General features: G+C 44.8%; 1 protein-coding gene across 20 annotated transcripts in view; it reads left to right on the forward strand.

Annotated features, from left to right (window-relative positions):
- LOC122162706 overlaps positions 1-11,952 on the forward strand; it is a 70,488-nt gene that overhangs the window by 40,333 nt on the left and 18,203 nt on the right. The window lies entirely within an intron of this gene.

Genomic DNA, 11,952 nt, shown 5'->3' on the forward strand with positions numbered 1-11,952 from the left:
TCAAGCCACAGACCCAGTGGACAAAGATGAGGCAGCTGCTCGGTGCCCAGGAGCTGTGTGCTCAGCAAGACCTTGCTTTCACTTAGCATTGCTGACAATGGCTGAGGTTCTGCCACCCCAACGCTGTGGAAATGATCTTCACAGAACATTCTGGGCTACTGTTGTAGAACCATAGAATCATTCAGGTTGGAAAAGATCTTTGAGATGCCAAAGCCCAACCCCAGCCCTCCTCTGCTGATGTCCCTCAGGGCTGCATCTCCACGTTCCTGGAACACCCCAGCACAGTGACCCCCCACCCCTGTCCCCTGGGCAGCCCATGCCAGCACCTGACCACTCTTTCCAAGAGGAAATTGTTCCTAATATCCGACCTGATGCTCCCCTGGCACAACTTAAGGCCATTACCTCTCATCCTATCTGTCTGTGTCCCTCTGCAACCTCTTTCTTTTTGCTGAGATTTCCGTTTGGGCTGAGCCTTGAAATCTTTGTCGTAAGGTATAATGAAAGACAAAAGCAAAACTTTCCTCAGTGTTTGTTTTATTATCACCACAAACGAAGAACAGAGGAATTGGAGCAGAAGGGCTGTCTTGGTTTTTGGTTTGAGTTAATCAAACTGATGCAAAGAACGTAAATCTTCATGAGCACTGGCAAAGACCTGAGATGGCTGACAATTTGGTGTTAGGGCACAGCCAGATAACATCACCACACAGCACAAGGTTCAATTAAGAGCTTGGTGTCACTAAGTATTTCACTTCGGCTACTGTCAGGATAAAAAATAAACATTATTTATTTATGATGTCATCATTCTTCTCCTAAAAAAGTCATTGCAATCTCTCCATTTTGGACCAAGGACGTAAGCCAGTAGCTGCTTCCTGGAATCCTCATCTCAGAACAGGAGTGCTGCTTCAGCATTGCTCAATCCAAAACCCATTCAGCTGTGACTGCGGACTGCTCTGCATCACACAGGCGTGCTTTACTCTATTACTGAAATATTTTGAAAAGAAATGTAATTTGGAAATGGCAGTCAATACTCTCTACAGCAACTGAAGTTGTGTGCATGTAAAATATGTACAGTTTTAAGGACTTCACTCCTTGCCCAGATTGTTGACAGGACTCTCCTTCACACTCAGCTAAAACAACAGAGAGAGCATTTTGAATCCTGGATTTTGGAGCCTGTGAGGTCTGAATTTCCAAGATAAGCACCTAGGCTTCTTCCTGCCAGTGATTTGTATTGATAAGATGAACATCTGATGTTGATCAGATGCCTTCATTTCATAAAACTCCCTTTTGTGAATGTTACTTAATTCAAACATTTCTTAGCTGCAAAATGCTGCAGAATAATGAAATGATAAGGATATGCAAAGCAGGGTAAGAGAAGCTAACAGATTTAGTGAAGCAATAGCACCAGGGTGTGAGGTTATCTCCTGAGGGTAAAGTAAGGTGGAAAGATGTGAAATATTGAAGAGATTATGGACTCATGGGAACGATGTGAGGGCCAGGAGATCTGGGGATGCTGGTGGGAGTGTGGAGAGGCCTTCTGGAAAGGAAAATCAGTGTGTTCCTTTCCTGCAGGAGCTGGGATTTGTTTCCTCCTCGTTTTGGATTCCAGCAAACTCCCAAAAGCAGTATTCCCAACAGGCTTACAGTGTTGCAGCATTCAGTGCTTGAGAAGAGCTTGGCTTGACTTCTGCCCGTCGCAGTGATAACTCTGGGGGATATCATTACAGGGACCTTCTGATGACTTTCTTGGAGGTGTAAGATTAATTAATCTCATACGGGGCTTTTCTGAACTATTATTCTTTGTGCAGCTTCTATAAATTACTGATGACATTTTCTTTAGCACAGGAATGCCAATGAGCTAATTATTCAAAACAGTGTAATTAAGTTTAGCACTGTGGGCTACAGGAAGCATCACCACTCAGTTGGGTCAGTTGGCGTGAGTGATTTATTAACTTATTTACTATTACTCATGATTTATTGTGAGTTTGGATGTGAAGCCTTGTGGGAATCTGGCATAGAATTGAAACTGCACATTGTAATATCAGGATTTGAGCATGGACGGGGGGAGGTTTCATAGAGATTTTGCTAAAAGTACATCCAGGGTGTATCTTCCAAGTATTTAAGTGAAATCTTAGAAGCCTAAATAGTTTCATTTTACTATTCTCTTTCCCTTACTGTAGGCTGTAAAAATGCCTTGAGCTGCTGCTGCACACACTAACAGTCATCAGATGTTGGCTGTCCTTTACCAACAGGTGAGGTGTGCAGAGCAAGGAGCATAACAGCTATTGCAGAGATGGGAAATGGAGGAGGAGGGGAATGTTGGAGTCCTGATAGATGTTGCTCTTGTATTGATCTTTTTGAAAACAATTTGACAAAAATCCTGTTTTCCAGGATTAATCACCGCTTCAGATGGAGCACGAAAGGGAGATAATCCCATTCTATACCACAGCAATAATGCTGCGGGCCCTGAAATGCAAAATGCAGTGGGGCTGCAGAATCATACGCCTGGTGATGGGCTTGCATGAGCAGGAGCTGATTGCTGGCTCTACAGAAGAACCTGTCTGCTCCTTTGGCTTTGCAGTGGTTTCCAGCGTGCTTTGGGTGCCCTTTGTTAGAGAGAATCTGTTCCTTCAGGCAGAGGGATCCAAAGGCATTGGCAGAAGCATTTGAAAGTTGGGGTCCAGAACTCGGTTTGAGAAATGTGAGCTGAAGATTTGAATTACTTAAGATTAAAAAAAAACTTTGTATAGAAAAAGTTTGCAAACACTGTTTGGTGATGTCCCTTCTTCCTGCAGCTTTCTGTGGAGGCAGTGGAATGGAAATGTTTCCTCAGAGGGCCCACTGCTGCCTGCCTGCTGTCTGCATTGGTTTCTCCCTCTGATCCCATGGAGCTTGCAAGGCTTTCCCAGTGCATTCAGACAGTGCCTCCCACAAAGGGGCCTCTTCAGAATGGGACCAGAGCACTCTCCACTGCTCCTCATATTCCAGCCAATTGCTCCAATGTTACCATCTGGGCTCTTTTTAATCTGGCTCCACCTTAGTTCTTTAATGTGCCTTTTCTGTTCCATTTCTGTTTTCCTCTGTCTCCCCTCACTTCTTTATTGCACTTTTTCCTGTCTCCTCTCCCCTCTCTCTTTGCTGGTGAGGGAAACAAAATGCAAAGAAATTGCTCCAGGAGATCTGTGATCATCAGAGCATTTTCTGGTGGAGTTTTTCAGCCTGTTCCGAAAGAAATGTATTTGTGGCTGTACAGCTTCAGCCTTGAAGTTTATAGCTACATGTTTGTGAAGAGAGCAGCTTTGGGAGCAGCTGCTGCTTTTACACTGTGCTTAAAAACAGGACCGAACGATGGGAGAGGCTGCAGTGAGTGCACAGATCAGTGAGTGTGCAAAATAGGCCCAAGGTGGTGGGGTGCATTGTGAAATGACCCTGACTGGTTTCTGGATGCTTGTCAATCTGGTTATCAATGCCAGGATCCCTCCTTCCAGAGGTGTAACTGATGGTGTCCTGTAAGAAACTGATTCTGTGGGCAGGGGGTGGTACATGGTCTGCAGGTGCTGCTTCTGATGCAGTTCATGTGAGCTGTTTGGTTTGGTTGGGCTCTGCTTTGCTTCATGGGAGCTGCCTGCCTTTTTCTTAATAATTTAGAAATAGTGCCAAGATTGCTGCTTTTTTTCCTGTTGTGGATGGAGGCAGCAATATAAAATACAGGGGTTGCATTTACTGCTACATCAAAGTCTCCTTGAAAAACGAGGAAGAGAGTTTGTATTTAAATTGAAAATTCTTCTGTTTGGGCTTAGAATGCCTGTTGTGCACACTTTGGTCATCTTGTGGTGAGAATCTCAGCAGAACTGATGCACATACAGAGGCAACCTTGGGTGGATGTGACTGTTGGTGGCAAAGTGAACCGGGGACACGTGGAATTATTCCTATTGGAATTCCATGGGGGAGAAGTCACCCAGTCTGGAGTTCAGGAGCTGTACACCAACACGTCTCTGCAAAGCTTTGCCACTCTGCTGTGATGCTGTGTAATATTTTTTTCTTACCTTAAGCTAACGAAGACTCATTACATGAAAAACACCTTTTAGGGGCATCAAGGAAGTATAGCGGGCATCCAAGCACTGCACAATTATTCAGGTTGAGGCTAAATTTTCCAAATGATTCTAATCTGTGCTAGTCAGTTCTGTTCCCAATTACTGCCCCGAAATTCTATTTATAGGTTGGTTGCTCCCAGTTAAGGGATGAAATGTCAGAGAATGTAAAAAGTGAAGAAAACAATGGCAAGATGCACTGATAATTAATGCCTGAAGGGAAAGCAATTCACTTTGTTTGGTATTCTGCTTCAGTCGGCTGCGTTTTGACAAATGCAACGTGTGTGTGATGCACGGACTGCAAGAACAGAGCAGAGGCAGATGACAGAAGAAAACCCCACGCCCCAAGCCGTGGCCATCCGTGCCTGCAGCAGCACATTGCTCTCACACAGCAGCAGCTCCCACTCCTGAGAGCCGAGGGGGTGAGGGGTCCTTCCAGCACTGAGCAGTTGAAGCAGCTGGTTGCTCACCTTTGTGTTTTCACAACCAGTGGCATTCCCTCCCTCTTTTCCACTTCTCTCTGCTATCAAATGTGCTTCCAGGTGTTCCGAAGTGACGTCTTGCTTTTAAAACTGGAATAGCTGATGACTTATTAGAAAGCACAGATAGACCTGCAGTTTCACCAGCGTGGGAGTGGAGTGCTGGTGCCCCATAGGTGAGGCAGGCAGTGCTGGGGGCTCTGGGTGCTGATGTCCCTCCCCATCCAGCAGCACTGCATCCTTGGCCTCGTGCAGTAAGGCAGGTTTGTGTCCTCTGTTGTGAAATAAATGTTATGTCTGTGCATTAAATTGCTGTTACACCGAGGGCCACCTGGAATTGCTCTGCATAACGCTGGCTGTTTGTGTCCTATATTGCACCTTCTTTCTTTATAGGAGAAATGAAAGCTTTTATCTCAACTTCTGTAAAGTAGTAATAATAACCTGCTGTAAGCCTGGCTGTCCCGAATGTCACTGCTGGCTCAGGAAAACAAGATAAAGGCATCAATCCACCCACCTGAGCTCTGTGTAGTGAGTACTGGTCTGATTTCCATCCTTATGCTGGCACACACAGCCACGTTTTTCTATTTGAGGTTTGGGGGTGGCCCCAAAGATAACGAAGATCCTGTGCTTGGGGTTGCATTGCTGTGAGATGGTTTGGGTCAAGAACCTACAGAAACAAACGTTCTGTCTGTGGAACTGCTGCAACTTCTTGTCAGTTTTCCAGCTGCTGCCCGTGGGGTTGCAAAGTGTCCTGCAGACTGTCCTGATCTGCTCTTGGTGGTTTTGCAGCATATGAGCATTTTTTTTTTCTGATGAGCCAGAAATGCTTTGCTCTGATTGCATGGTTGTTCTATCACAAAGCACTCCCCAAATTAGTGTGAGAAAGATTGGGGTTTGGGTGTGCCTAATGTCCTCTGTGCTTGTTTCTCTGGTTGATCCAGCCCTGAGGGCTCCTAGAGGGTCTTGCCCAGTTCCTACCCACGTCCCTTTGGAGCAGGGTGATGCAGCTGCTTGCCCTTCAGGGTGCACTTCAGGCTCTGCAGGTTCTTCACCACAGAACTGCTGAGCACTGGGGGATGGCATGAGCTCGTGTGGTTCTATTCATGCTGGAGCCAGTTTCCAAACAGTATGCTGAGGGTTTGTGTGGTACCATGTCAGAAATACAGCAATCCAGATTATTTTTTTTGTAATGTCACAATGCAATAATGTATAATGCAAAAAAGAAAGCAAAACAATCAAGAGCATTCACCTTTATGCTGTAATACCTAGGCTAAACCATGAACTAACAGGTGGGTACGATTTTTCTTATTCATTATGAAGCATTGATTATCCCTTAGGAAGTAATTCCTGCAGTGCTGCAAGCCTGTGAGCTTTGTAGGTCAGCATGGCTGTCCCTCAGCTGCACTGGGATGATGGGCAGAAGAACAGAACCTGTCCTGCTGCCCCACCAAACAGCCCCATGGTGCTGCTGGGCTCCAGTGGCTCTGTGGCATTAGCAGAAGAGTTTGCTGCCTCTCTTCTCTCTGCCTTTGAAGAGGCCCTTGGTGATCGGGCAGCAGGAGGTCTGGGTGGATCTGCCGCAGCACATCTGCTAATGGCATTTGCTTTTCTTTGTCTGGAGACCTGTAGGCAAATGCCTTCGCAGGCAGAATGCTTGGCTGGCGTTAACCTCGCCTCTGGAGAACAGTTTTTGTCTTCTGTCTCTAAAATGACATTTTCTTCTGAATGGCAAGGGCTGATCTGTGCACGACTGTGGCTGGAATAGCAGACAGCTTTGCCAAACAGATTTGGTCTCCTTGGCCAAAGGTGCCCTTGGATTATTTCTGTCTCTTGGCACCGCAGTGCCTGTGCCTGGCTGCAAGGTGGGTTCTCCTCCCAACGTAAATAACTGCAAGACACCCACCAAGCTGCAGAGCTGCTGGTGACACGCTGCTCACAGATCTGACCCAGTGCCAACGTGCTGCTCTGCTCTGCTTTGTGCCTCCAGCAGCTCTGATCACTGCTGCTATGGGATGGGCATCCCCAGACCGGCCAGAATGTGCAGCTCTCATGATTTGTTTGTGTGAGCACGGTGCTCCTGGCAACTTTGTACAGCAACAATTTTTTATATTCAAGGGTGTTTTGGTTTTTTTTTAATACCTTTATGGGGATGGAGATGTTTGTAATTGATGATGCAGTTAAATGTTTTATAAATGGTACAATGAAGCTTTATTACCCCCTTCAGCTCGGGGGTTTACCAATCATTTGTCTCCAGGAGATGTTAATTGCTAATTGCTGCTGTGATTTTCGGCTGAGCAGGATCCTGTCTATAATGTGTCTCCGTTCTTGTGTAAGCTCATTTTTTTTCCCCTGCTTTTCATCTGTAATTATAATGGATTTTTTTTTTTTTTCCATAAAAAGTCATTTTGTACCTAGGGCTCTGAAGCTTAATGATATTTATGCATTCTAGCTGCTTTCTTGAAATGCCAGCTCAATAGGTAGTGTTTAATTCTTTCCATGATTTTTTTACGTTACTTTGAAGAAAATCTTATAAAAATGTTGTGTGGAAAGTTTGCATTGAAAGAGCAATGTTGTGCTGAGTTTTTCCATGCCTGACATGTTGTGTATGTGCACACAGACTGAAGTGCATATATGGAGAGCTGTCTTGGCTTCTTGGGTTGCATGTATTTTACACTTGGAACGTGCAGGTAGCATTGTGCCTGTCTGTCTGTCAGGATGTCTGTCCTGATGTATGCTTTGCTGTGCCCGGCCTGCAGGTTGAACGAGATGTTGCAATATCCTGGCTGTATCTGCAGTTAATTTTGTGCGATAGTTTTGTCAGTAGGTTTTTTGTAGCACTGAACTGAGCTGTGCCTTGGATGGTGGTTTGCAGTTTCCTCCCCAGCTCTGTCTGAAGGGTGGGAGCCCTCTGGGGGATGGGTCACCACGGGGCTGCTTCCTGCCACAGCTATCAGTCACTACGTGAATAAAGCAGAAGGATGGCTATGAAGGGGTAGGAAGGGATGCTTATTAGTTTCTGTACATCAGCTGCTGGTGAGTGCTGTCCTTTCTGTAAATGCCATTGGGCAACTCGACGTGCAAACTTCCTCAACGTCTTTTCCATCTTGTCACAGTGTAAGTGGCACATATGTGGAGAGGAAGAGTGAAAGTCCAAGCATTATGGTAGTACTGAGAGCACTGCTGCTCTCTCACACAACAGGGAGATGTAGATGTGATTTATTGCTGTTTCGTGTGAAGGAACACCGTATTCCTATGCAGAATTGCAATTAAAGCAGAAAGAATCTCGTCAGTCATCCGGCTGCGCTTCCACGGCTTGCACAACTTGCAAGTCAAACACTGAGATCTTCATTGAAGCAAAATTATTCTTTGTCACAGCGCAAATCGTATATGAACAAGGAGTTAATTGCACTGCTGCTTATTGTAATGAGGTGCTGCATCAGAGTGGAAGCTGTCACTGTCAGACTGGCGGCAGCAGGATTTCCCATTTCAGTGGAGTTTGTTTAATCTGTAGCACACGTTGTTGGCATTCAGGACAGGCAGGCCCGCCATCCATTCCACCATGGGTTTGTCACAGTGCATTTGTATTAATAGAAGTCTGAGCACTGGAAAACTTAGGAAAGTTCAAATTACAAATGAGGTTTTAAAAGTGGACGTCAAGAAAAAACACGATTGGAGCTGCTTAGCCAAGGGCTCCGGCGTTTTTCTCTGTAAATCTAATTCGGATTTTATATCTTTCTGAAAATTCTAAGAGCCTTGCTCAGCTACACTTACTTAAACCTGATGCAAGAAACAGCAGCTGAAATGTGTGCCCTCTGCTGTGCAGGAAGGCAGGCAGGGAGTCCGAGCCCTCCAGCCTTCATTTCCATCACCACGTGGTAATCTGCTCTTCGATTTGCTGTTAATGTCTGGAATAAACGATGCTCGTTCCTCTGTGATGTTGTTACTCTTTGTACTGAGCTGTAGTTAACATGACCACTCTTGAATACCTATGGCCTAAATGCATTCCCCTTCCTCATCCTTTCTTTCTAATCACGTTCTCTGCTCCTTTGCTTGTTTTGATTTCTTTAAGAGAAAGATGTTTGGGTTGGCTCGTGTGTTTTTTTTTTTTTGCTTGGGGGATCAAAACTGCAGAGGATTCCAGGTTCATATGCAGGGATGGCTGTGAGCTGCTCAAGTGTAACAGCCTCCTGAGAACTGACTGTTGGTCTCTTTCTGTCCCAGCCCCCTGCAGTCCGTAGCAAATGGCTGTTTCAGGAGCCTCGGTGGGATGAGAAACTTGTGTGCTTATAGAGGGGTCACAGAAAGTTGTGTGCAGCTGGAGGAAGTAAAGAAAGTGTGGCTTCGAGGTGTTGGAAGATATTCTGTGTGTTTAGATAACAGGACCTGAAATATTATTGACTCTTTAATACCATCTGTTTACTGGCTTTTCTCAAAGAACGTTCATAGTTCCTATGCAGACTTCATGTATATTGATTGGAACGAGTTACTAAGTTTTGTTTTGTGTATGATTTGAGTTATTAAATAGCTTAGATTATCTATGTAGGTAAGATTTTCATTCAAAGCATGCCTTTTGTCAGGTGACCATTTGACACGTGCTATTAGGCTTCTGTTTGCTTACTGCTAAGTGTAAGTGCAGAGCTGGGTGAAAGATTTTAGAAGATGCTCTGTTTACAATGTGTCAGAAGAGAAAAAGGTTCTTTGCCTTTATTGACACAAGGTTACGTTCTTTATGCCAGGATAACTGCAGTATTTGTCTTACTGAGCATCTGTAATAGAGACAAGGCTGTGCTGCAGCAGTGACAGGAAGGACGAGGCTGTGCCTTCAGCCTGACTTGGGCAGTGCTCAGTACATGGGAGCAGAATGGTGTGCTGTCTTCTGCAGGGAACAGTGGTCGGTGTGCTTGATCTGTCCTGCTGTCCAAGCGTGTTTTCATCTGACAAAGGAAATGGGGCAATGAGCAGAATTAGAGAATGATACCAAAAATTTGTTCATACAGCCTTTGTCTGAGACTTTATTTAGAATGACTTTATAGAATGTCTTTGTTCTTTGGGAGTATGATTTTTACATTAACAAGGACTGCTGGCATGATAAGGAATGGAGGATATTTTCACCTAGATTTTTGTTATACTTGCTAACAAAACACGAACCTATTGCTGGTTCACCCACGGAAAATGAATAAATATAGTGGTGTTAAGATTTTGAAAGTGTGAGAAAGAAGCGGGAGAGAGCAGGAAGGGACAGGAAAGAAATAACATGCACTTGTACATGGTTTGTAATATCTGTTTGCATTAAACTGTTGTTTTTCCCTGGTGTCTGTCTGTCACTCCCGTCGCTTTCCTGAAGCGAGCCGTTGCCTGCAGAAGCAAGGGATGTGGTTCATACTGACTTCAGGAGGAGAGAGGTTGGAATTACATGATCTTTGAGGTCCCTTCCAACCCAAACCATGCTAAGACTCGAGGATAGGGATCTGAGACCTCATGGAAGTTGAATTCATGTGGTTAGATGGAGGAGAGTGTATCACTGGACAACGCACACTAACTACAAGCTCTTTTGAGATGGGATTTCCAGATTGTTCCCAAGGAAATTTAGTGTCCAAATCTCTTTAAAATACAACTGGAGATCTCCTGGTCTTTTCCTAGAGACTTAGTTTAGGAAAAGCTCATTGTGGTCAATGACCTTGAATGTTCCTGGGCCCTCTCAGTGGCAGTCTTGATATGGAAGAACTTTGAAGGCACAGAAGCCACTCCTGCATCATTGCTCCCATGTGATGTGTGACAGCAGAACTTCGTGCTATGGGAGAATAGGGAGCAGTACAGTAACTGCTAACGACGTCATTTTCCACAAAACCAATTTTAGTTTGCCATTTAGAGACTTGCAAACAGCCTTAGATAGCTCTTGCAATTGAAGACGATCATTGGCAGTGCTATTTAGCAACGCACTTAAACATCTGCACCTTCATCAGTGTTCCCCGAGATGCTCAGGTCAGTGTTGGGAAGTTGCTGTGTTGGCCGTGGTGCAGCTGTGCACACAGCAGAGGGACACCCCTGGGGCTCAGTGCTGTGCAGGAGGTGCCCTGCTGGTGCTGGGAGCCCCTCCTGGAGCAATGGGTGCTTGGGCTGCAGCCCGTGCTCAGCTCAGCTTCCCACAACAGCTGGCAGAAGTTTGCGGAGCTGATGATACAAGCAAAGCCACTGAGATTATACTGCCAGGCCTAAATTTATTCATACCCTCTCCTACAAAGCCTTTTGTTATTACTATTATTGAGACCTCTTCAAATGGGATTTCAAGTATACAAGCATAATTTAATAGCTGAAACCAGGAATACCAGTTATGAGCTTGTGTTTGTGTTGCAGAGCAATGAGTTGACCTGCATTGCTGGGTTCCGCACGGCCCGTAAACGTGCAGTGTGGACTTTGTGGCTTTCCACATCCAAGAACCTTCTTTGGCTCTGGACGTGGTTGACAGTTCAGTTATTGCTCTTCTTTCTCTGCCCTCATCTTTTCTCATGTATTACTTCTTGCTTGGAATGAAGTCCAGCAGAAAAGGCTGCAGGGGGAAAAGCTGCTGTTAAAAAATCTGCTGGGAATTTTTCCTCCAGGTGTGTGGTTGTGAGCAGAAATCTGGCACTGCAGCTGCCAAAAATGCAGACCTTGTTTAGACTTCTGAAAATCAGTAATACTACACTGAAGGTGGTAGGATTTAAATCCCATTCTCACCATTCCCTCAACTGAAATGAGGATTATGGTTTCAAATGATCTTTGTAACAATCCATGTTACAGAATTCCACAGAAAATGTCTCAGAGCTGTCCAGGATTTCAGACAAGTTAACACTTCCTGAAGCTCTCCATTAGGATCTGCTTTACCTTTTCCAGAGCTGAGGCAACACTGAAGTTAATGAGATGTAAGCTTGTAACTCATTCAGTTCCTTATGAAAATTCTACTTAATGATCAGCTGTCTTTTCCATTGTGTTTATTTCTTGTATTTCAAAACCTGTCATGATTCAGCATTCCTTTGGTCTACGTGACATAAATATACAGTAGTACAAATTTTTATGGTAAGTCACCTTTACTGGAAAGAAAAATAAGTCTGTCGTTGCTTTTATACCAGTAGAAAAAGTAACAGAGGAGATCTCATAATGCGTTCAAAAATAAGGAAAAAGATGTGAAACAGAGACATGGGAAGACATAGAGCTTTTTTGCTAAGGGGAAAGTTGTCTTCACTTGCAGTAATGTGGAGGCAGAGGGGCAGCACTGAAATGTTGCATGATACAAGTTGAGCCACAAGCTGCATCCTGCTGCCAGCCAGCTGCTGCTGTGGTCCTCAAAGGAAAACAGCTGAAAGGAAAACAGGCTAAGAAGGAGGTGAAGGGAGAAGCGTTGGTAG

The sequence above is a fragment of the Centrocercus urophasianus genome, unplaced genomic scaffold (assembly GCF_019232065.1).
Source record: "Centrocercus urophasianus isolate 14NV4802_14NV808 unplaced genomic scaffold, USGS_Curo_1.0 seq_22, whole genome shotgun sequence".
Lineage (NCBI taxonomy): Eukaryota > Metazoa > Chordata > Aves > Galliformes > Phasianidae > Centrocercus > Centrocercus urophasianus.